This window comes from Giraffa tippelskirchi, chromosome Y (genome assembly GCF_054371585.1).
Source record: "Giraffa tippelskirchi isolate mGirTip1 chromosome Y, T2T-mGirTip1v1.2.pri, whole genome shotgun sequence".
Classification (NCBI taxonomy): domain Eukaryota; kingdom Metazoa; phylum Chordata; class Mammalia; order Artiodactyla; family Giraffidae; genus Giraffa; species Giraffa tippelskirchi.
In genome coordinates, this window is record NC_137290.1 from 13,640,500 (window position 1) to 13,665,577 (window position 25,078).

Here is a 25,078-nt window from a genome sequence, read left to right on the forward strand (position 1 = left end):
GACCACAGCTTTGTAGTATAGTCTGAAGACAGGCAGGTTGATTCCTCCAGTTCCATTCTTCTTTCTCAAGACTGCTTTGGCTATTTAAGGTTTTTTTGTATTTTCACACAAATTATGAAATTATTTGTTCTAGTTCTGTGAAAAATACCATTGGTAGCTTGATAGGGATAGCATTGAATCTATAGATTGCTTGGGGTAGTATACTCATTTTCACTATATTGATTCTTCTGACCCATGAACATGGTATATTTCTCCATCTATTTGGGTCATCTTTGATTTCTTTCATCAGTATTTTATAGTTTTCCATATAAAGGTCTTTCATTTCTTTAGGTAGATGTATTCCTAAGTATTTTATTCCTTTCATCACAATGGAGGATGGAATTGTTTCCTTAATTTTTCTTTCTGTTTTCTCATTGTTAGTGTATAAAATGCAAGGAATTTCTATGTATTAATTCTATACCCTGCAAATTTACTATATTCATTCATTAGCTCTAGTAATTTTCTGGTGGTGTCTTTAGGGTTTTCTATGTAGAAGATCATGTCATCTGCAAACAATGAGAGTTTTACTTCTTCTTTTCCAATCTGGAGTCCTTTTATTTCTTTTTTATTCTCTGATTGCTGTGGCTAAAACTTCCAAAACTATGTTGAATAATAGTGAAAAGAGTGGGCAACCTTGTCTTGTTCCTTGTCTTAATACCCTGTCATAGGCAAATACTTTCAGTTTTTAACCATTGAGGACAATGTTTGCTGTGGGTTTATCATATATGGCTTTTATTATGTTGAGGTATGTTCCTTTTATGCCTGCTTTCTGGTTCACAAATCTACAGCATTTCTCTTCATAACAGCCCATTTCCAAGAGAATTTGGGTTTGCCAGTGTCTGAGTTCCCAATACACTATGAATATATTCCCAATATTGTATACTACATGTCTTTCCAGGAATCAGGATGTCGATAAATTTTGTCTCTCCACAGATGGAGAGATCCCTGGAGTTGGGCAACATGATGTGGGTCCAGGAATTCATCTTGCTGGGCTTGTCCACAAGCCCAGAAACAAGAGAAGTCCTGTTTGTCGTCTTCCTGACCCCCTATCTGGCTTACCCTTCTGGAGAACGCCCTCATCGTCTTCCTTGTCTGCAGCCACACTGAGCTCCACAAGCCCATGTACTTCTTCCTGGGCAACCTGAGCTGCCTGGAAATGTGCTACCTGTCTGTAACCATGAGCAGCCTCCTCGCAGAGCTGCAGAAGGGACCCTACCACGTGTTCTTCACAGCCTGCATAACCCAATTCTTCTTCTTCATCGTCCTCATCTGCACAGAGTGTACCCTCCTGGCCTCCATGGCCTATGACTGCTACGTGGCCATCTGCAGCCCATAGCACTACTCGCTGCTCATCTGGCCCCAGGTCTGCCTGGGCTTGGCCAGGACTTCATGGCTTGGTGGGCTGCTGGTCTCGGTGGCCAAGACAACATGCATTGCCAGCCTGTCCTACTGCAGCCCCAACATCCTCAATCAATTTTTCTGTGACGTCTCCCCACTGCTCAACCTGTCCTGCACCCACATGGCACTGACCAAGCTAATGGACTTCCTCTTGGCCATTGGCATCCTCTGCAGGATGCTGCTGATCACCCTGGCCTCCTACTCGGCCATCGGGGTGACAGTGCTCCGCGTGCCTTCAGCCGTCACCCAGTGCAAGGCCTTCTCCACCTGCGCCTCCCACCTGGTCGTGGTGGGCATCTTCTATTCAGCGGCCCTCTTCATCTACTGCCACCCCAGCCATATCATATCCATGGACCTAAACAAGGTGCTGTCGGTCATCTACACAGTGGTCACTCCCATGTGTAATCCAGTCATCTACTGCCTGTGGAACAAGGAGGTCCGCACAGCCCTGCTCAGAACTCTCTGCTTCTATTCAGCGGCCCTCTTTATCTACTGCCGCCCCAGCCATATCATATCCATCAACCTAAACAAGGTGCTGTCGGTCATCTACACAGTGGTCACTCCCATGTGTAATCCAGTCATCTACTGCCTGTGGAACAAGGAGGTCCACGCAGCCCTGCTCAGAACTCTCTGCTGGACTTGATCCTGGTCTTGGGAAGTTAGACCCCTCCTCATGTCCTGAGTGAAGGCAGCTTTTTCACTCTCCTCTATCACCCTCATCAAGGGGCTCTTTAGTTCCTCCTAACTTTCTACCCTTAGAGTAGTATCATCTGAGACTCCCTTGGACTGCAAGGAGATCAAACCAGTCACTCCTAAAGGAGGTAAACCCTGAATATTTATTGGAAGGTCTGATGCAGAAGCTGAAGCTCGAATACTTTGGCCACCTGATTTGAAGAGCTGACTCATTGGAAAAGAGCCTGTTGCTGGGAAAGATTGAAGGCGAAAGGAGAAGGGGGCTCCAGAGGATGAAATGGTTAGCTAGCGTCACCCACTCAATGGACATGAATTTGAGGAAACTCTCGAAGATAGTGGAGGATAGATGAACCTGGGGGCTATAGTCCATGGGGTCGCAAAGAGTCCAACAAATTTAGGGGCTGAACAACACATGTTTTAATTTAAATGTTTCATGATTCCAAATGCCATAATATCAAAGGCAAGTAAAATTTGGAGAAATATATTTATATATATATATTATATATATATAATATATATATAAATCAAGTCAATTTATATATAAATTTGGAGAAATATATTTCCCAGTTAGTAGACATGAGCAATCAGTATATACTTATCAATATGTATATTGATAAGTATATACCAATTGCTATTGATCGATTATTATAGCAATCAATAGCAAACTCTGAATTACCCTTGTGAAAAGTGAGCAATGTCCACAAGAAAGCAGGCCATCAACGATGAGCTGTAATTGACTGGCAACTCACATGACTAGATGCTCAAATTTACTAGTAAAGGGAGAAATGCAGGTTTAACAACACCATCAGTTTATTCCTAGAAAACTGACAAATATTTCCCCAATCTTTCTGTATGGTCTGGTATGTAGAAATAGATGATACATACAATTATATTCTTTGCAACTTTTTAATAAAAAAAACAGAAACAACCTAAGTGTCCGTCAAAAATGAATGGATAAAATACATTATACCACATTCATCTGAGGTGAACACTGGCCTATAAAATGAATAGAAACAGATTTTTAATGTTCTCTTAAAAAATTTTTTTTGGACTGCACTCTGCAGTGGGACCTTAGTCCCCTCACCAGGGATCCAACTTGTGGCCACTGCATTGGAAGACAGAGTCTTAACCTCTGGACTACCAGGGAGTCCCAAGAGATAGACTTTTATGTTTGATGTGCAAATATGGTTGAGATATATATGCTAAATAAAAATCATAACAAACAACTATGGGTTTTGTTTTTTCATTTTTTGTTTGTTGACCATTATTTTGATACAATTTCAGACTTACAGAAAAGTTTCAAGGGTGCTTAACACTCTAATACATTTGATGTGGTATTGTCACAAATTGTATGTTCCTCCATTTGCTTACCCCATTTTTCTCCCCATCACTTTCATTTATTTCTTTCAAAATAATTTGAACATGGGTTAGAGACATTGTGCCGTTTTACTCATATATGCTTTAGTGTTTATTTCCTAAGAAGAAAGATATTATTTTGTAGTTTGGAACAGAGGAATTAACTGACTTCTAACCCATACCTCTTTGAAAGCATTATTAACTAGTGCTTAATATTTGTTTTCAGTTCTCTGTATATAAATTTTATGTACAGTGATATGCACAAATATTAAATGTTCAAGTCAATATATTTTTTTGACGAATGTGTGTATCACCATCTCCACCAATATAAAGGGCATTTTTCACCCCAAAATTTCCCTTGTGCCCATTTTCTGTTAGTTCTGCCAGATGTAATCACTTTGGCTTTGTGTTTTAATCATCGATTAGTTCTTACCTGTGCTAGAATTTCATATAAATGGAGTCCAGACATGGAAGCAACCTAGATGTCCATCAGCAGATGAATAGATAAGAAAGCCGTGGTACATATACACAATGGAATATTACTCAGCTATGAAAAAGAATCCATTTGAATCAGTTCTAATGAGGTGGATGAAACTGGAGCCTATTATACAGAGTGAAGTAAGTCAGAAAGAAAAACACCAATACAGTAGATTAATGCATATACATGGAATTTAGAAAAATGGTGACAATGACCCTATGTTCAAGACAGCAAAAGAGACACAGATGTGAAGAACAGACTTTTGGATTCTGTGGGAGAAGGCGAGTGTGGGATGATTTGAGAGGTTAGCATTGAAACACGTATATAACCATATGTGAAATAGATCATCAGTCCAGGTTCGATGCATGAGACTGGTGCTCAGGGCTGGTGAACTGGGATGACTCTGAAGGATGGGATCAGAAGGGAGGTGGGAGAGGGTTTCAGGGTGGGGGACACATGTATACCCATGGCTGATGCATGTCAATGTATGGCAAAAACCACTACAATATTGTAAGTAAGTAGCCTCCAATTAAAATAAATAAAAAAAATTTTTAAAGTAAAGAAAAAAATCGAGTCCAGAGTATATGCTTGTTTGTGTATGACTTCTTCAGACCACAGTGCTTGTACCAGCAACAACTGGAAACTATACAAATATTTATTTATTTTAAAGTTGTTTTTTTTTTTAAGTAGTCCATTTTAAAGTGTTTGTTGAATCTGATGCAATATCACTTCTGTTTTCTGTTTTGGGTTTTTGGGGTTTTTTTTTTTTTTTTTGGCTGCAATGCATGTTAGTTCCCCAACCGGAGAACAAACTTCTGCCCACTTTGTTTGAAGTTTAGAGTCTTAGTCACTGGACCAGGGAAGTCCTGTCAAAATTATTTCTTGGGTGGTAGAGAGGCTTAAGAGGTAGAGGATATACATACACAAAATTATGACTGATTCTAGGTGATGTACTGCAGAGACAACCACAACACTGTAAAGAAATTATTCACTAATAAAAACAATTCTTGCTTATCAACTACAGCATAATGTGGAATGATGGTCTTACTACTCATGAAAAAATACTCTGCTAGAAATATGAACACAATACTTCTAAGTCTATTATATTTGATAGCAAAAATGGGAAAATAAAAAAAATAAAAAAACAATAAATTGATAGTACTTCCTCAAAATATGCATTCTTCATTCCAGGAATGGATAGTTGACCTATTTGGTGGGGAGTCCAAGGCATAGAGGCTTCCCAGGTGGCTCAGAGGTAAAGAATCTGCCTGCTAGTGCAGGAGACGTGGATTGGATCCCGGGGTTGGGAAGATTCCCTGGAGAAAGAAATGGCAACCCACACCAGCATTCTTGCCTAGGAAGTCCTATGGACAAAGGAGCCGGGGCTACAGTCCAGGGGGTCACAAAGAGTCGGACATGACCCAGTGACTGAACAACAACAACAGCAACAACAGTGGCCAAGTCGTGCCCAACTCTTTGAGATCCCATGGACGGTAGCCTGCTACCAGAAAAAAAAAAAGTCTTTCCTCTTAATACGATTTCTTTGGGGTGCAAGACACTGGCTGGGTGCCTCGGAGACTATTTTAGACTTAATCCTCATGGCAGCCTGAAGGAGTCAGGGTTATTATCTCCCTACTGAAGATAAAGACGTGAAGCTCAGACCATCAGAGTTTTTTGTCAGAGAGAGCTTAAGTAGAGAGAGCCAGGGCTACATCCAGATTTTAATTCCAAAGCCCTTCTGTTAACCTGAACAACAGTGTATTTACTGAGGCTCGTAAAATAAGTGTGTTAGGTTGATACTAGCAATAAAAATCACATGGCACAGAACACAAGAGAAAATCTTTAGAGGACTCAAAGTAAGTCCTGTTTTTTGTTAAATTTCTCTCCCTTTCTCCCTCTGTGTTTGAGATTTTGACTTGTGTTGCCCAATGTGAAATGTATTTCTTATTGCAGGCCATAGTAAAAGCACTAGCTTATGCTGCACCTAAATTCCTTCACACTGCTGCTGCTAAGTCGCTTCAGTCATGTCCGACTCTGTGCGACCCCATAGACGGCAGCCCACCAGGCTCCCCCGTCCCTAGGACTCTCTAGGCAAGAACACTGGAGTGGGTTGCCATTTCCTTCTCCAGTGCATGAAAGTGAAAAGTGAAAGTGAAGTCGTTCAGTCGTGTCTGACTCTTCGGAATCTCATGGGCTGCAGCCTACCAGGCTCCTCTGTCCATGGGGTTTCCCAGGCAAGAGTACTGGAGTGGGGTGCCATTGCCTTCTCCAATTCCTTCATAGAGAAACAGGTAATAAATGAAGACAGGTAATAAATGAAAGCTGTCATCATGCAGTATCTTTTATATTCCTGATTCAAGTATTATTATCTTAAGTAATAGGTAAGTTGGGGGCTTCCCAGGTGGCTCCGTGGTAAAGAATCCCCCTGCAATGCAGGAGACCTGGGTTCAGTCTCTGGGTCGGGAAGATCCCCTGGAGAAGGGAATGGCAACCCACTCCATATTCTTGTCTGGGAAATCTATGGACAGAGGAGTCTGGTGGGCTACAGTCCATGGGGTCAAAAGAGTCGGACACAACCAAGCAACTGAACAGCAGTGAAGTGAAGTTGCTCAGCCGTGTCCTACTCTTTGCGACCCCATGGACTGTAGCCTACCAGGCTCCTCCGTCCATGGGATTTTCCAGGCAAGAGTACTGGAGTGAATTGTCATTTCCTTCTCCAGGGGATCTTCCCAATCCAGGAATCGAACCGGGGTCTCCCGCATTGTAGGCAGACGCTTTTACCGTCTGAGCCACCAGGGAAGCCCTGGGGTGGGGTGCCATTTCCTTCTCCTACTTTCATGTAAATGGTGAGCAGATGGGAAAGAAAATATCCAACCCAGGAGTACAGTGTTAAAATAACAAAACAGTGAGTCCCTTGTCCTCAGTGAATCAGAGCCACATCTAATATCATGCTCCTTTATAGGGGCTTCCAGGTGATGCTAGTGGTAAAGAACCTGCCTGCCAGTCCAAGAGATAAACAGATACAGGTACGAACCCTGGGCCAGGAAGATCCCCTGGAGGAGAGCATGGCAACCCACTCCAGTATCCTTGCCTGGAAAATCCCATGGACAGAGGAGCCTGGCAGGATACAGTCCACGGGGTCGCAAAGAGTCAGACACGACTGAAGTGACAGCACACATGCACTCCTTTATAGAAAGAGGTCACAATTCAGTTTTCAATTCTATTATTGGATACTTGGAATGTTTACCTTCTCTTTTTTGCTAGTAAAATGGTGTTGCTATGATCATTACTCTCTCTATATATATCCTGCTTGGAAACAGGATTTCTGGGGCATAGTCATGTCGTAACATTTACTTGGTAATGACAAATTGTTTTCTGAAGTTATCAAACCAGTTCAGACTCCCAGAGGCAGTGTGTGAAAGTTTTCATTGTTAATCTTAATATTTTCCAAAGTTTATAGTTATCTCAATTCCACAGGTACAAAGTGGTACCTAATTTTGGTTTTAATTTCCATTTTTTTGGTTCCTAATCAGATGAGCATATTTTTCTGTTTTGAGTGACTAATATTTTTTTGGTGAGGTATACATTCAGAACTTTTGCCCAATATTCTGCTAAAAAACATTCTTTGCATATTAATTGACCAATTTCTCTGTATATCCTACACAAGGATCCCTCCTCACTTATACATGAAGGTGAAGGTATCAGTCACTCAGTCGTGTCCAACTCTTTGAGACCCATGGACTATAGCCCACCAGGCTCCTCTGTCCATGGGATTCTCCATGCAAGAACACTGGAGTGAGTTGGCATTTCCTTCTCACTTACGTATACTGCAAGTACATTCTTTCCAGCTTGTGGATTTTCCTCTAATAATCTGTGGTGTTCAGAATGTTTCAATGCTGCTTTTAAAAAATTTTAACTGTAAAATTTTAACTGCCTTCTTATTGTAGTCTAAACCCCCGTGTCATAAAAGAGATCTCCCTGTAGCTCAAAGGGTAAAGAATCTACCCGTGATGCAGGAGACCAGGGTTCGGTCTCTGGGTTGGACAGATCCCCTGGAGAAGGAAATGGAAATCTCCAATATTCTTGCCTGGAGAAATCCATGGACAGAGGAGCTTGGTGGTTTACAGTCCATGGGGTTGCAAAGAGTCAGATGCGACTGAGCAACTCACACACAATATCATAAAGGGATACTTCTGCATTGTTTTCTAAAATCTCAGAGGTTCACATTTCACATGTGTTTTTTTTTTTAATTGAAGTAGTTTATCTATTTTTTTAATAAATTTATTTATTTTAGTTGGGGGCTAATTACTTTACAATATTGTAATAGTTTTTGCCATACATTGACATGAATCAGCCATGGGTTCACATGTGTTCCCCTTCCTGGACCCCCCCACCCACCTCCCTCCCCATCCCATCCCTCTGGGTCATCCCATTGCCCCGGCCCTGAGCCCTTGTCTCATGCATCGAACAAGGAATGGTGTTCTGTTTCACATATGATAATATACATGTTTCAATGCTATTCTCCCAGAACGTCCCACCCTCACCTTCTCCCTCAGAGTATTGTATTGGTTTTGCCATACATTGACATGAATCCAGCATGGGTGTACATATGTTCCCCTTTGAGAACCCCCTTCCCACCTCCCTCCCCACCCTATCCTTCCAGGTCATCCAGGTGCACCAGCCCTGAGCACCCTGTATCATGCATCGAACCTGGACTGGTGATTCACTTCATATGTTTTTTAGCTCACCTGAAACTGATATTTTACGTGTGTTGTGTGATGTAGGGTTTCAATCTCTTTTTATTTTTCTTTTTTAAAAAACATGTATTTATTTTAATTGAAAGTGAATTGCTTTACAGTGTTGTGTTGATTTCTGCTGTACACCAACATCAATCAACCACGGATATTCACATGTCCCCTTTCTCCTGAAACTTCCTCCCAGCCCATCCTAGCCCTCTAGGTTGTCACACAGCACTACTTGAGTTTCCATGGGTAAACTAATTATTTGAGAACCATTTCTTGTCAAATTCATCCTTTTCCTCACTTATTTTCAATAAAGTTATGTCATCAATCAAGTTTATATGTATGCTTGGTGTGTTTCTGGGTTTTATGCCATTTTACTATTCTGATTACCTCTGAAACAATTTTCACTGGAAATTTTTTTAAGATATTTTTTGATGGGGGTCATTTTAAAGTCTTTACTGAATGTGTTACAACATTGCTTCTGTTTTATATTTTTGTTTGTTTGGCTGTGAGGCATGTGGGATCTTATCTCCCTGGCCAGTGATTGAACCCACACCACCTGCGTTGGAAGGAGACACCTTAACCACTGGGCCACCAGGAAAGTTCCTCATCGGGAATGTTTAACACAGAGATGGGAACACTACGAGTTGCTTAGAATGTGTTGTGGAGGAGATGAAGATACAGAGAAGTAGAATTTGCTCATATATATGGAAGAAATCTGATTTCTTGCCCTTCCTCTTACTGCTCTATCGTCTGCCAGCTCAATTCTCACACATCCTTTCCCATTAGTTAAAAACAAGCTCAAATGTCACTACCCACCTGAAAGAAATTTTCTCCAACTGCTTGTCCTAAGATAACCTCCTTCAGACCTTGTGGACCATCCTGCTTTGCTTTCCTCTTAGCACTGACCTGCTAAAATTCTTTATTTGTCTTCTGTCAGCCTTCTCTATTCCTCACTGCTTAGAATAAAATTTTGAGCTTGCTCAGTGGTTGATTTCATGCACCTCATGTGCAGTATGTACTCAATAAATGTTTTCTCTTGAATACATATAATAGTCCTTCCCTGGTGGCTCAGATTGTAAAGAATCCACCTACAATGCAGGAGACTTGGATTCAATTCTTGAGTCAGGAAAACCCCCTGGCATAGGGAATGGCACCCTCTCCAGTATCCTTGCCTGGAGAATCCCATGGACAGAAGAGTCTGGCCAGCTACAGTCTATGGAGTTGCAAAGAGTCAGACACAACTGAGTGACTAACACTTTCACACTTTTTTAAAACATATGATAAGTGATAAGTCAGAAATTAGTCTAAATAGCATCATCTCTACATCTCAGTCACTTAAAACTCAAAGTGAATTCCTAATATTAATGGTAGGGGCAAAGAAACCTTATTTCTGCAACTCCATCCTTTTACATAAGTTACTTACTGCCTATGAGTTTCATTTATGTATATGAATTGGTAGAATAATGCTTATTTTTGAAGGGTCATGAAAGTTCATTGATCTCCACGTGTTCAAAAAAATGCCACACAGTTTAGGAATGCCTAAGTGATTCTCAGCATATGTATTTAGTTTCTTTCTTTAGAGAAAAAGACATTCTCTTTCTGGAAGGGGTCGTCTTTAGAAGTATTCAGGGAAAAAACTTATCATTGGTCTGTTTTTTTAAATTCATTTTTGGCTGCTCTGGGTCTTTGTCACTATGGGGGCTTTTCTCTAGTTGTGGCAAGCTATGCTGTAGCTGCAGGGCATGGGCTTCTCATTGCGATGGCTTCTCGTGTTGTAGAGCACACACTCTCGGGCATGCAGGCTTCAGCCATTGCAACCTGTGGGCTTAGCTGCCTGGGGGCATGTGGAATCTTCCCAGACCAGGGATCAAGCCTGTCTGCATTGGCAGGAGGATTCTTAACCACTCGTCCACCAGGGAAGTCCATCTCATGGGTCTTTTTTTTTTTTTTTTAAACCATTACTGCTGGACTTTCTCTCTAATAAAAAAATGTCAAATTTCCTCTAGAAATACAACCCAGTTAAGAGAAGGAAGTGTCTTACATTAAGGAACTGTGAGTCTTCCTTTACTGAAAACAGTGCAGACAACTCCTGGGGTCCTGGGACATTTTTCACAACAAAAAGAAAGAAATCCAATCCGGAAAACACCACTTAAGGTCATCAAATGTAAAGGAATAATTGTGCTTTGCTTTATAAAGCACTTTCTCATCTGTTTCCATGTTTAATATGCATAAGGAACAAAGATTTTGTGGGATCCTATAGCTTTGTCTATGGGACATGCAGATGACATTTCAGATATGCAGATGACACCACCCTTAGGTCAGGAAGCAGGGAGAATTAAAGAGCCTCTTGATGAAAGTGAAGGAGGAGTGTCAAAAAGTTGGCTTAAAGCTCAACAATCAGAAAACAAAGATCATGGCATATGGTCCCATCACTTCATGGCAAATAGATGAGGAAGCAGTGGAAACAGTGGCTGATTTATTTTTCTGGGCTCCAAATTCATTGAAGATGGTGACTACAGCCATGAAATTAAAAGACACTTGCTTCTTGGAAGGAAAGTTATGACCAACCTAGACAGCATATTAAAAAGCAGACACATTACTTTGTTAACAAAGGTCCATATAGTCAAGGCTATGGTTTTTCCAGTAGTCACGTATGGGTGTGAGACTTGGACTATAAAGAAAGCTGAGCGCAGGATTGATGCTTTTGAACTGTGGTGTTGGGGAAGACTCTTGAGAGTCCCTTGGACTGCAAGAAGATCCAAACGGTCCATCCTAAAGGAGATCAGTTCTGGGTGTTCATTGGAAGGACTGATGTTGAAGCTGAAACTCGAATCCTTTGGCCACTGGATGTGAAGAGCTGACACATTTGAAAAGACCCTGATGCTGGGAAAGACCAAAGACAGGAGGAGAAGGGGACGACAGAGGATGAGATGGTTAGATGGCATCACCGACTCAATGGACGTGAGTCTGGGTAACCTCCAGGAGCTGGTGATTGACAGGGAGGCCTGGCGTGCTGCAGTTCATGGGGCCAGAAAGAATTTTCCAATTTCTCCTTGCTGTGCTCCTGACAATGGTCAGGCTACAGAGAAGTAACTTTGTCTCAACAGCCCCTAAGTGCATATGCTCTTCCTTGTTGGCCAATTTATTTCTAAAGGACCATGGTCTCTAAAAGCCTGTTTATTCCTTACTTAGATTGAGAGGACTCTATACCTGGGCAATCTGTCCGGAGTGCAAGAGTTTATCCTTCTGGGTCTGTCTGCCAGGCAAGGAGTGAAGGTGGTGTTGTTTAGCATCTTCCTGACCCTCTACCTGCTGACACTCCTGGAGAAAGCCCTCATGGTCTTCCTCATCTGCAGCCACACGGAGCTCCACAAACCCATGTACTTCTTCCTGGGTAACCTGAGCTGCCTGAAGTTGTGCTACATGTCTGTGACCATGACCAGACTGCTCACGGGGCTGTGGACGGGACCCTTCATAGCCTACCTGATTCAGCTTTTTTTATTCATCTTCTTCATTGGCACCACGTGTACCCTCCTGGCCTCCATGACCTGTAGCCATGACTGCTACATAGCCATCTGCCGCCCACTGCACTACCCGCTGCTCATGCGGCCCCAGGTCTGCCAGGGCTTTGCCGGGACTTTGTGACTTGGTGGGCTGCTGGTCTCAGTGGTCAAGACAGCGTGCATCGGCAACCTGTCCTACTGCGGCCCCAACATTCTCAACCAATTCTGTGACATCTCCCCACTGCTCAACCTGTCCTGCAACCACGTGGCCATGACCAAGCTGGTGGAATTCCTCTCGGCCATTGGCATCTTCTGTGGGATGCTGCTGGTTGCCCTGGCCTCCTACTTGGCCATCATTGTGACAGTACTCCACATGCCTTCAGCCACTGCTCAGCACAAGGTCTTCTCCACCTGCGGCTCCTGCTTGGTGGTGGTGGGCATCTTCTACTCAATGGTCCTCTTCATGTATTCTCGCCTCAGCCACCTTGAGTCTACCGACCTCCACAAGCTGCTGTCAGTCATCTAGCCGGTGGTCATGTCAGCCTGCAGCCCGGTGGTCTACTGCCTGCGGGACAGGGAGGTCAAAGAGGCCCTGCAGAGAACCCTCCACCCCAAACAAGATCTCCTCAGTGAGAACTGACATTTCCTACTCCCAATTTCAAAACTTTCATTGCCAACACACACACAAACACACATGCAACTTCCAGAGCCAAATAGAAACCTAGAGGGAAGTATTTGCAATATAGCATACAAAGGACATCACCAGATGGTCAACACCAAAATCAGATTGATTACATTCTTTGCAGCCAAATATGGAGAAGCTCTATACTATAGTCAGCAAAAACAAGACTGAAAGCAGACTGTGGCTCGGATCATGAACTGCTTATTGCCAAATTCAGACTTAAATTGAAGAAAGTAGGGAAAACCACTAGTCTATTCGGGTATGACGTAGATCAAATCCCTTATGAGAATACAGTGGAAGTGACAAATAGATGTAAGGGACTAGACCTGATAGACAGAGTGCGTGATGAACTATGGACAGAGGTTCGTGACATTGTACAGAAGACAGGGATTAAGAAAATCCCCATGGAAAAGAAATGCAACAAAGCAAAATGGCTGTCTGAGGAGGCTTTACAGATAGCTGGGAAGAGGAGAGAAGTGAAAAGCAAAGGAGAAAAGGAAAAATATTCCCATCTGAATGCAGAGTTCCAAAGAATAGCAAGGAGAGATAAGAAAGTCTTCCTCAGTGACCAGTGCAAAGAAATAGAGGAAAACAACAGATTGGGAAAGACTAAAGGTCTCTTCAAGAAAATTAGAGATACCAAAGGAACATTTCATGCAAAGATAGGCTCGATAAAGGACAGAAATGGTATGGAGTTAACAGAAGCAGAAGATATTAAGAAGAGGTGGCAAGAATACACAGAAGAACTGTACAAAAAAGCTCTTCATGACCCAGATAATCACAATGGTGTGATCACTCACCTAGAGCCAGATAACCTGGAATGTGAAGTCAAGTGGGCCTTAGAAAGCATCACTATGAACAAAGCTAGTGGAGGTGATGGAATACCAGTTGAGCTATTTCAAATCCTCAAAGGTGATGCTGTGAAAGTGCTGCACTCGATAAGCCAGCAAACTTGGAAAACTCAGCAGTGGCCACAGGACTGGAAGAGGTCAGTTTTCGTTCCAATCCCAAAGAAAGGCAATGGCAAAGAATGCTAAAACTACCGCACAATTTCACTCATCTCACAGGCTAGTAAAGTAATGCTCAAAATTCTCCAAGCCAGGCTTCAGCAATACGTGAACCGTGAACTTCCAGATGTTCAAGCTGGTTTTAGAAAAGGGAGGGGAACCAGAGATCAAATTGCCAATATCCACTGGATCATCAAAAAAGCAAGAGAGTTCCAGAAAAAACATCTATTTCTGCTTTATTGACTATGCCAAAGCCTCTGACTGTGTGAATCACAATAGACTGTGGAAAATTCTGAAAGAGATGGGAATACCAGAGCATTTGATCTGTCTCTTGAGAAACCTGTATGCAGGTCAGGAAGCAACAGTTAGAACTGGACATGGAACAACAGACTGGTTCCAAATAGGAAAAGGAGTACGTCTAGGCTGTATATTGTCACCCTGCTTATTTAACTTATATGCAGAGTACATCATGAGAAACACTGGCCTGGAGGAAACACAAACTGGAATCAAGATTGCCGGGAGAAATATCAATAACCTCAGATATGTGGATGACACCACCCTTATGGCAGAAAGTGAAGAAGAACTAAAGAGCCTCTTGATGAAGGTAAAAGAGGAGAGTGAAAAAGTTGGCTTAAAGCTCAACGCTCAGAAAACTAAGATCATGGCATCTGGTCCCATCACTCCATGGGAAATAGATGGGGAAACAGTGTCAGACTTTATTTTGGGGGGTTCCAGAATCACTGCTGATGGTGACTGCAGCCATGAAGTTAAAAGACACTTACTCCTTGGAAGGAAGCTTATGGCCAACCTAGATAGCATATTTAAAAACGGAGACATTACTCTGCCAACAAAAGTCCGTCTAGTCAAGGCTATGGTTTTTCCACTGGTCATGTATGGATGTGAGAGTTGGATGGTGAAGAAAGCTGAGCGCCAAAGAATTGATGCTTTTGAACTGTGATGTTGGAGAAGACTCTTGAGAGTCCCTTGGACTGCAAGGAGATCCAGTCAATCCATCCTAAAAGAGATCAATCCTGGGTGTTCATTGGAAGGTCTGATGTTGAAGCTGAAACTCCAATAATTTGGCCACCTCATGCGAAGAGTTGACTCATTGGAAAAGACCCTAATGCTGGGTAGGATTGGGAGCGGGAGGAGAAGGGGACGACAGTGGATGAGATGGTTGGATGGCATCACCGACTTGATGAACATGGGTTTGGGTAGACTCCGGGAGTTGGTGATGGACAGAGAGGCCTGGCGTGCTTCAATGCATGGGGTCGCAAAGAGTCGGACACGACTGAGCGACTGAACTGAACTGAACTGATGCAAAGGATTCTTTAAAGAAAGGAGAAACATATGAAGACTCAAGAGAAAAAGAAGATGAAAATCATCATGAACAAGAAAATTCTTGAACAGAACATGTAGGTGACTGATAACCTACCCTAAAAATGTGCATCCTCTCCAGTAGTACAAGAAATGGAAATTTACTCATTGTCCACTGAAAAAAGATTATGTAATATTTAAACTTAAGTACAAGTTTTTATCATAACATTGTTAAATTTGGAATAAACATTATTTTATTGAAAATTTTTGCAAATAATTCAAGTGCCCATCAACATGAAATTATTTAAATGTTACATTATATGTTGTGCTGTGCTGTGTTTAGTCATTCAGTCATTTCCGACTCTTTGCAACCCCGTGGACTGTAGCCTGCCAGGCTCCTCTGTCCACAGGGATTCTTCAGGCAGAAATACTGGAGTGTGTTGCCATGCCTCCCGGGGATTTTCCCAATCTAGGGGTTGAACCCAGGTCTCCCAAATTGCAGGCGGATTCTTTACCATCTGAGTCACTAGGGAAGCCCATGAACACTGGAGTGGGCAGCCTATCGCTTCTCCAGGGAATCTTCCTGACCCAGGAATCAAACTGGGGTCTGCTACATTGCAGGTGGATTCTTTACCAGCTGAGATACCAGGGAAGCCCATTACATTATATACATAGTGTGAAATCACATGCACTCATTAAAGAGATTAAGCCAGATACTGTCATGGGAAGATGGTATGTTGTTGAGTTAAACAGGAAAGAAGCAGTATAAAAGTATGTCAAAGATTTGTAAAACAATAATAATAAATAGACTGACTGTAGTAGTTATTTAATATATGCCTAGAAAGTTGGATCATAAAGAAGGCTGAGTGCCAAAGAATTGATGCTTTTGAACTGTGGTGTTGGAGAAGACTCTTGAGAGTCCCTTGGACAGCAAGGAGGTCCAACCAGCCCATCCTAAAGGTAATCAACCCTGAATATTCATTGGAAGGACTGTTGCTGAAGCTGAATCTCCAATACTTTGGCCACCTGATTCGAAGAGCTGACTCACTGGAAAAGACCCTGATGCTGGGCAAGATTGAGGGCAGCTGCAGTCCATGGGGTCACAAAGAGTTGGCTGCAACTGAACAAAACAATAATGTCTAGGAAAAGGGCTTCCCAGTTGGCTCAGTGGTAAAGAACATGCCTACCAATGCAGAAGACACAGGAAACATGGGTTCAATCCCTGGATTGGGACAATCCCCTGCAGAAGGAACTGGCAACCCACTCCAGTGTTCTAGCCTGGGAAATCCCATGAACAGAGGAGCCTGGAGGGCTACAGTCCATAGGGTCGCAAAGAGACACACACAACTGAGCACGCATGAAGAAACTTAGAGGAAATCTAGAAAGGAACATGTAAAGATGTATTTCAAAGAATTATTGGCTGTTTTAGGCATGAGACCTCAGGGGATTTGTGTTTTCTATTTTATTCATTTGAATATTTAGCAATTATCTAGGGTTACCTGTATAATTGAAAAAATAAGCATATTATAAGAGAAAACAGAAATTCCAAGAATGACCTTCTGAAGAATGACCTATTCATCATACTAGCATATTTTTATTTTTTATTTTGGTACTGGGACACATATGTGCCTGGTATAGTTTTGCAGATGATGTAAATATGTCAGTGTTCTTCTAAATGCCGTGGGCTGGGTTAAGCTTCATTCTTTTTGACCTATCCAATATTTTTTAAGGATAGTTGTCAAAGGTACTTTACCATAAGAAGTTTGCAGGGTGTTTGAGTGATTCAGGGACCTTTGTCAGTAGCTGCCCAAGTAGTGTGACTTGTGCTTTATCCACGTATATAACACTCATCTTAAGTGGAAAGCTTAAGAATCTTTATCAGGAACCCTCTTACACTGTTGGTGGGAATGCAAACTAGTACAGCCACTATGGAGAACAGTGTAAAAAAAAAAAATCATGCTGACACTGCTTCAAGAGAAATGACCATGTTCTAGTGTGGTTTTTGAGAATTAATGTTAGTATGTTTTAGAAGGCCACTTTACTAATAAACAACAAAAAGTCTTGAGAGTCTAGATGGCCTTGCATTCATTAATTCTACTATGGGAATTTATCCTGCAGAAGAAACTAAAAGATATGGGCAAAACTGACTTATTATAAGGACTTCTCTGTTAGTCCAGTGGCTGAGACTCAACAATCCCAATGTAGGGGGTGTGGGTTCAAACCCTGGTCAGGGAACTTCATCCCACATGCTGCAACTAAGACTTGGTGCAGCCATAAAATAAAAAAAAAAAATTGAAAATTTGTCCTACAATGTCACCCATTCCAAACTATTTGTGCACAGACAAATAACCCAGTGAAAAAGTGAAGTTAAAGTCACTCAGTTGTGTCTGACTCTTTGTGACCACATGGATTATAGCCTGCCAGACTCTTCTGTGCATGGAATTCTCCAGGCCAGAATACTGAAGTGGGTAGTTATTCCCTTCTCCAAGGGATCTTCCCAACTCAGGGATTACACCCAGGTCTCCCGCATTGCAGGTGGATTCTTTACCAGCTGAGCTACCAGGGAAGCCCAATAGTTCATCCCCCAAAATTCAATACACAATGGCCAATAAACTAAGGAATAATGTTCCACCTCGACCTCTACTAAAATAATGAAACCCAAAGTATTAATAATAAGATGTTCCCACCATAATATGCTCACAGCACATTAAAAGGACATCCTCTGAGAAAACACAGTGTTGGTTGGATGTGGCAGCAATTTCCCTCCCAGGCTGCTGTGGGCATGTAGATTGAGACTGTGTTTCTGGAAAGCAATTTGCTAATATTTATCAAATTTTGAATTCACGTGCACTTTGACACAGCTGTTACCATTTTTGTCTTCATGCTCTAGATCTTGAGATATCCTTGGATTCTCTTAGCCAAAGTTTCCAGCCCCCTGTTCTCCAGACTCTTTCTGCCTGGGTGGGTTCATGTGAGTGGCCAGTCCTAAACCAAATCACTTAATCCCTGGCACTTTAATCTGGAATACTACTGCAATCATTCTCATATATGTATGAGTGCTTTAATCTTCTTGTGAGAAATCTGCAGAAGTGGAGATTCTGTGTCAAAGTGCAGGCAAAATTCAAATACCAGTTTGTTCTCCAAGAAGGTTTCAGCAATTTATGCCTCAACCAGTCTATAAGAGAGTATTACTGCATTTCAAAGCCACCTCAGCTGTTAGTTGCTCAGTCGTGTCTGACCCTTTGCGACGCCCCATGGACCCCAAGTTCCTCTGTTCATGGAATTCTCCAAGTAAGAATACTGGATTGGGTTGCCATTCCCTTCCCCAGGGGATCTTTCTGACCCAGAAATTGAACCCAAGTCTCTTGCACTGTAGGCAGATCCTTTACCGTCTGAGCCACCAGGGACACCCCAACCTCAGCTCAGCTTTAGGTGTTAACAGTCTCTTGACTCTTTCCTGATCTGATACAGTGATGGTCAAACATCATAGTTAGTATTTTCCTGGAGCATTAAGGAGATTTATTAGATTCATTTGTCATTTGCATGATCTCATCTATAAATTGCCATTGATAATTGCCCTACTTACCCTGACATACATATATTTTGAAAGTAGAATATTGGTTGCTTTGAAAGAGCTTGACAGTTCTTTAAAAAGTTAAATATAGCATTAGCATGTGTGCTGTGTGTTAAGTCATTTCATTTGTGTCCGAATCTTTGTGATCCTATAGACTGTAGCCCACCAGGCTCCTCTGTCCATGGGATTTCCCAGGCAAGAATGCTGAAGTGGGTTGCCATTTCCCCCTCCAGGGGATCTTCCTGACCCAGGGATTGAACCCATGTCTTTAATGTTTCCTGTATTGGCAAGCAGGTTCTTTACCGCTAGCACCACCTGGGAAGCCCCTAGCATTAGTATATAACCCAGCAATTCCACTCCTAGGCATATACCCAAGAGAAAAGAAAATGTGTTTCCTCAGAAAGGGTGGTATAAAAACGTTTATAACAGCACTATTCCTGACAGTTAAAAAGTGAAAACAACTCAAATGTCTTTCAACTGAGGAATGGGCAAACTAAATATAATGGAATATTATGCAACCATAAAAAGGAATAAAGTACTGAAGCATGCTGCAATATGCACAAACGTTGAAAATATTGTGCTAAATGAAAGAAGCCATATTTAAAAGTCCATATATTATCTGATTTCAATTATGTAAAATGTCTAATCAGGCAAATCGATACAGAGAGAAAGATGAATGGTTTCTTAGGGCTGGGGGGTGGGATAGGGGATTGGGAGTGACTTCTGGTGTGTACAGATTTCTTTTTAAAAAATTAGAATATAATTGCTTTACAATGCTGTGTTGCTTTCTGCTGTACAGTAGTGTGAATCAGCCATATATATACATACATCCACTCCTTGAACTTCTCTCCCAGCATCCCACTCCACCAGGTCATCACAGAGCACTGAGTTGAACTCCCTCTGCTCTACTGCACATTTTCACTAGCCATCTGTTCTACTCAGGATAGTGTGTGTGTGTATATATATACATATATGTGTGTGTGTGTGTGTGTGTGTGTGTGTGTGAATACTACTCTCTCATTCATCCCACCCTTCCTTGGCCCCTCTGTGACCACAAGTCCATTCTCTACATCTGCATCTCTATTTCTCCTCTGGAAAGAGGTTCATCTGTACCATTTTTCTAGATTCCATATGTATGCATTAATATACAACATTTGTTTTTCTTTTTCTGATTTAATGCACTCTGTATGACAGAGTCTCAATTCATCCAGATCATGACAAATGACCTGATTTCATTCCTTTTCATGGCTGAGTAATAGTCCATTGTACATCTGTATCACATCTTCTTTATCCATTCGTCTTGGTGGTGATGAAACTGTCCTGGAATCAGATAATGGTATTGGTTGCACAATGTTGTGAATGTGCTAAATAGCCACTGAATCATAAATTTTCAAAGGATGATGTGTATGCTCTGTGAATATCAAGTATTGACAACTTGAGTTCTCCAACAGGCCCTTAGCTAGTAAGCCTCAGGACCCACATAGAGTTCTACGGAAAGGTGCTTGTACCTCCCTGTTCCACAGGCAGTAGATGACTGGATTGCACATGGGCATGACCACTGTGTAGATGACGGACAGCACCTTGTTGAGGTCCATGGGTTTTATGCGGCTGGGGCGGGCATAGATGAAGATAGCTGCTGAGTAGAAGATGTCCAGTAAAAGGTGGAAAAGGCCTTGCACTGGGAAGCTGCTGATGGCATGTGGAGCATGGCCCTGGAAATGGCCACATAGGAGGCTATGGCCACCAGGAGGGAGCCTCAGAGGATTCTGATGGCAAGAGGAAGTCCACCAGCTCGGTCAGGGCCACATGGGTGCAGGACAGGTTGAGCAGTGGGGAGATGTCACAGAAGTGGTTGAGAATGTTGGGGCCACAGTAGGACAGGCTGGCAATTCACGCTATCTTGATCACCGAGACCAGCAGTCCACCAAGCCATGAAGTCCTGGCCAAGCCCCAGCAGACCTGCAGCCACATGAGCAGTGGGTAGTGCAGTGGGCAGCAGATGACCATGTAGCGGTCACAGGCCATGGAGGCCAGCAGGGTACACTCTGTGCAAATGAGGATGATGAAGAGTTGGGTCATGCAGGCTAGGAAGGGCACATGATAGGGTCCCGTCCACAGCCCCACGAGTAGGCTGGGCATGTTATGGACACGTAGCACATCTCCAGGCAGCTCAGGTCGCCCAGGAAGAAGTACATGGGCTTGTGGAGCTTGTCATGGCTACAGACGTGGAAGACTATAAGGGCATTCTCCAGGAGGGTCAACAGATAGAGGGTCAGGAAGACGACAAACAGGACTTCTCTTGTTCCTGGGCTCCTGGACAAACCCAGCAAGACGAATTCCTGGATCCTTGTCATGTTGCCCAACTCCAGGGACCTCTCCATCTCAGCACAAAACACACTGCAAAGTAGTTCACGAATCTGTCTCTGTACATTTTGCCTCACCCCTGATCCCAGCCATCAAGTCACTTGAGTAAATGAGACACTCTCTTCTCTGGCCTCCCTGATTCCATTCTTGCTGCTACAATCCTCCAGGAAGTAGCTAATGGAGACTTTGAAAAACACGATCCTATAAGGTCACTCCTCTGCTTAAAGATTTTAATCTTTTCCCCATTATTCTTAGAATGAACCTTATGTTCCTCATCAAACTTTGCCAGCTGCTTCAGGTGTTTTTTTCTGTTCTTTTTTTTTTTTTTTTTGGAGGTAGGGAGAGGGCTTTTTCAAAATTAATTTTTATTGAAGTAGAATTGCCTTACAGTTCTGTGTTAGTTTCTACTGTACAACAAAACGAATCAGCCTTGTACATACAGATACTCCCTCCCGTCTGGACTTCCTTCCCAGTCAGGCCACCACAGAGCACTGAGTAGAATTCCCTGAGCTCTGCAGTTGGTTCTCATTACTTCTCTATTTTACACACAGTATCAATAGTGGATATGTATTAATTCCAGTCTCCCAGTTCCTCCTACCCCACCAAACCACATTCCCCTTTGGTATCCATATGTTTGCCCTCTATGTCTGTCTCTGTTTCTGCTTTGCAAATAAGATCATCTGTACCATTTCCCTATATTCCACATACATGCGTTAATATACGATATTTGTTGTTCTCTTTCTGACTTACTTCACTCTGTGTAACAGTCTCTAGGTTCAGCCATGTCCCTAAAAATGGCCCTATTTCATTCTTTTTTACGACTAAGTACTATTCCATTTGTGTATATGTGCCACATCTTCTTTATCCACTCCTCTGTCGACAGACACTTGTGTTGCTTCCATGTAGTGCCTATTGCAAATAGTGCTACAATGAACATTGGAGGGAGCATGTATATTTTGAATTATGTTTTTTTTTTTCTCTTAGTATATGCCCAGGAGTGGGGTTGCTGGGTCATATGGTAGCTCTATTTTTACTTTTTTAAGGAACTGCCATACTGTTTTCCCAATGGCTATATCAGTTTTTTTTTAAACAAATTTATTTATTTTAGTTGGGGGCTAATTACTTTACAATATTGTAGTGGTTTTTGCCATACATTGACATGAATCAGCCATGGGTTTACATGTGTTCCCCATCCTGAACCCCCACTCCCACCTTCCTCCCCATCCCATCCCTCTGGGTCATCCCATTACCCCAGCCCATATCAGTTTTAACTCACGTTGTGGTTCCTCTTCTTCCTTCAATCAAAGCACTACAGGGACACTTGCATTTCCTCAAATGATGCGAGGTCCTGCCAGCCTTAAAGAATTCCCACATGTCCCTTTTGTCTGGAACACTTTCTCCCCCTTCTTGCTTTTCCCATTTCTGGGAATCCTAGACATCTTTGGCATAATTTTTCAATGTCTTGTCTTCAGATAAGCCTTCCTTATAAAATTATCTATGAAACGTGTGGCTTTATTTTCTATCTGTGTATTACAAGCCAACTGTTATCATGTTAAATTACTTGTGTGTTTGTTCAGTTATTCAGTGTCTCTCCAACTGGGTTGTAAGCCTGGGGGAAGGAGCTAGGTCTATCTTACTCAGAACTCTACCCTGGAAACCTAGCAAAAGAGCATGTTGCCTGGTACATTATAGATACTCAGTATATGTTTATTTAATGTGTGATGGGTCAAAGTTGGATTTAAGAGCATCACATTTTCTAGGAGGTGCAGAAACCCAGGGTGGGGCTGTTGACTGGGAGCACCTATCTCAGCCTTGGTGACTCTGTCTTCAGTTTCTGGTGGCTGTTGATTTGGAAGGGAGTTGACATAGTGTGGGTGGAAGAATACATACCTTGAGTCAGAATTCCTGTCTTGTCTGCTTATTTCATTCCATAAACATTTCAGGAGCATCAACATGTATTCTGCCCAGTATAGAGTGGGTGTGAAGATAAACAGGTGTGGCCTATTTAGTAGAAGTTTTCTATTTGCGTATGAGTGTGTGTGTGTGTTAGTTGCTCAGGGGTGTCCAACTCTTTGTGACCCCATGGACTATACCCACCAGGCTCCTCTGTCCATGGGATTTCCCAGAATATTGGAGTGGATTGCCCTTTCCTTCTGCAGGGGATCTTCCCGACCCAGGGTTCGAACCCTTGTCTCCTGCACTGCAGGCAGATTCTTCACCACTGAACCACCAGGGAAGCCCAGTTTTCTGTCTAATTATCCCTTATTGGATAAACTTGGGAAAGTTACCTAACCTGTGCTACCCTCAATAGACTTTCAAGGGAAAAAAGAAGATACATGTAATTAGCTTCATCTCAGATGATCTAATATCTCCATCATTAAATAAAAGTCAGATAGACCTGGATCTGAACATTCAATCTTCCACCAAATAGCTGTGTCCATGGGGTTGCAAAGAGTTGGACACGACTTAGTGACTGAACGACAATGACTGAATAGTGGGGAGATTTAGACAAGCTACAGGTTCTTGTAGAACCTCAGTTTTCCTGTATGCAAGTTGGGAATAATTTCAGTAATTATAGAGTACTCACAGAGTTGCCATGTATCAAGATTCTGACATAGGGTACACAACCAATGTTATCTATTAATATTAAATAGTATGCCAGGGGCTTTCTTGGTGGTCCAGTGGTTAGGGCTCCATGCATGCTTCCACTGCAAGGAGGTGTGGCTTTGATCCCTGGTCAGAACTAAAATCCCGCATACAGTGTGGCCAAAAATAAATAAATAAAACTAAACAAACAGTATGCCATCCAAATATAGATATCATCTCTCATTAATTATTATTAATGAATAATAACTGAATGAATAAATGAATAAAATAATAATTAATGAATAATAATTGGTGACTTTTATTTAACAATTTCAGTAGATATATGTTATTTCATCAACACAGGCTGCGACCATTCTGTGAGTGAAGTGTTATGCGCTGCGTTCTGCAGATGAGGAACTAAAGCTTGGAGAGGTGAAGAGACTTGCTCAGGGCCACACCTGGGTCTCTCTAATTCTGAAGCCAGAGATTATTCCTCTAGACTCTGCTGCTTCTCCATGTGAAATGACTCTCACGTGCTTGAACCTGTACCATGAAGTTGTCCTTTGCTCTGACCTCCAAACTGGATTTCAGTCCTGGCTTATCCATATAACCCATTCTCACAGAGGAAGCACTGATGCACACAAAAATAGAGGGCAGAAGTTTGATGAAGGGCCATCTATTTGCACAAGGAAAGGCTGGAGGAAACCTCTGACATTTTAACTGAGCCTTGAAGTGTTTGTAGAATTCTGAGAGAAAATGGATACAGTGATGGGCAACCCAGGGAGAAGGAACAGCTGCAGCAGAGATATACAAATGTGGGCAGACTTGGACCCAAGTAATTCAGCAGTGTGGAAATTTTAGCCCTGATTCTCAACCAATCCAGCTATTCCTTTTCCAGCATGCCTGAGTGACATCTTAGTGCAACAGAAAGAAGTCAGGCTTCAGAACCACATGGACCTGAAGTTCAACTCCAAATTCTCTATGCTTACTGGGATCAAGTCAAGCATTTTTACTCACTCTTACTGAACTTCAGTTTCCCCATTCATAAACAGGAACCATATTTATAAGTTTGTTGTTGTTCAGTTGCTAAGTTATGTCTGCCTCTTTGCAAACTTGGGGACTGCAGCACTCCAGGCTTCTCTGTCATTCACTATCTCCCAGAGCTTGCTCAAACTCATGTCCATTAAGTCGGTTATGCCATCCAACCATCTCATCCTCTGTCACCCACTTTCTCCTCTTGCCCTCAATCTTTTCCAGCATCAGGAACTTTTCCAATGAGCTGGCTGTTCACAGCAGGTGGCCGAAGTACTGGAGATTCAGCTTCAGCATCAGTCCT

The 25,078-nt window shown here is 42.4% G+C and overlaps 3 pseudogenes; 2 read left to right on the forward strand and 1 right to left on the reverse strand.

Annotated features, from left to right (window-relative positions):
• Positions 1–972: 972 nt before the first annotated feature.
• On the forward strand, positions 973–2,080 carry LOC145537710 (olfactory receptor 6Z7-like; annotated as a pseudogene).
• Positions 2,081–7,650: 5,570 nt separating this feature from the next.
• LOC145537711 (olfactory receptor 6Z7-like) lies at positions 7,651–12,852 on the forward strand (annotated as a pseudogene).
• Positions 12,853–20,261: 7,409 nt separating this feature from the next.
• On the reverse strand, positions 20,262–21,173 carry LOC145537551 (olfactory receptor 6Z7-like; annotated as a pseudogene).
• Positions 21,174–25,078: the final 3,905 nt, after the last annotated feature.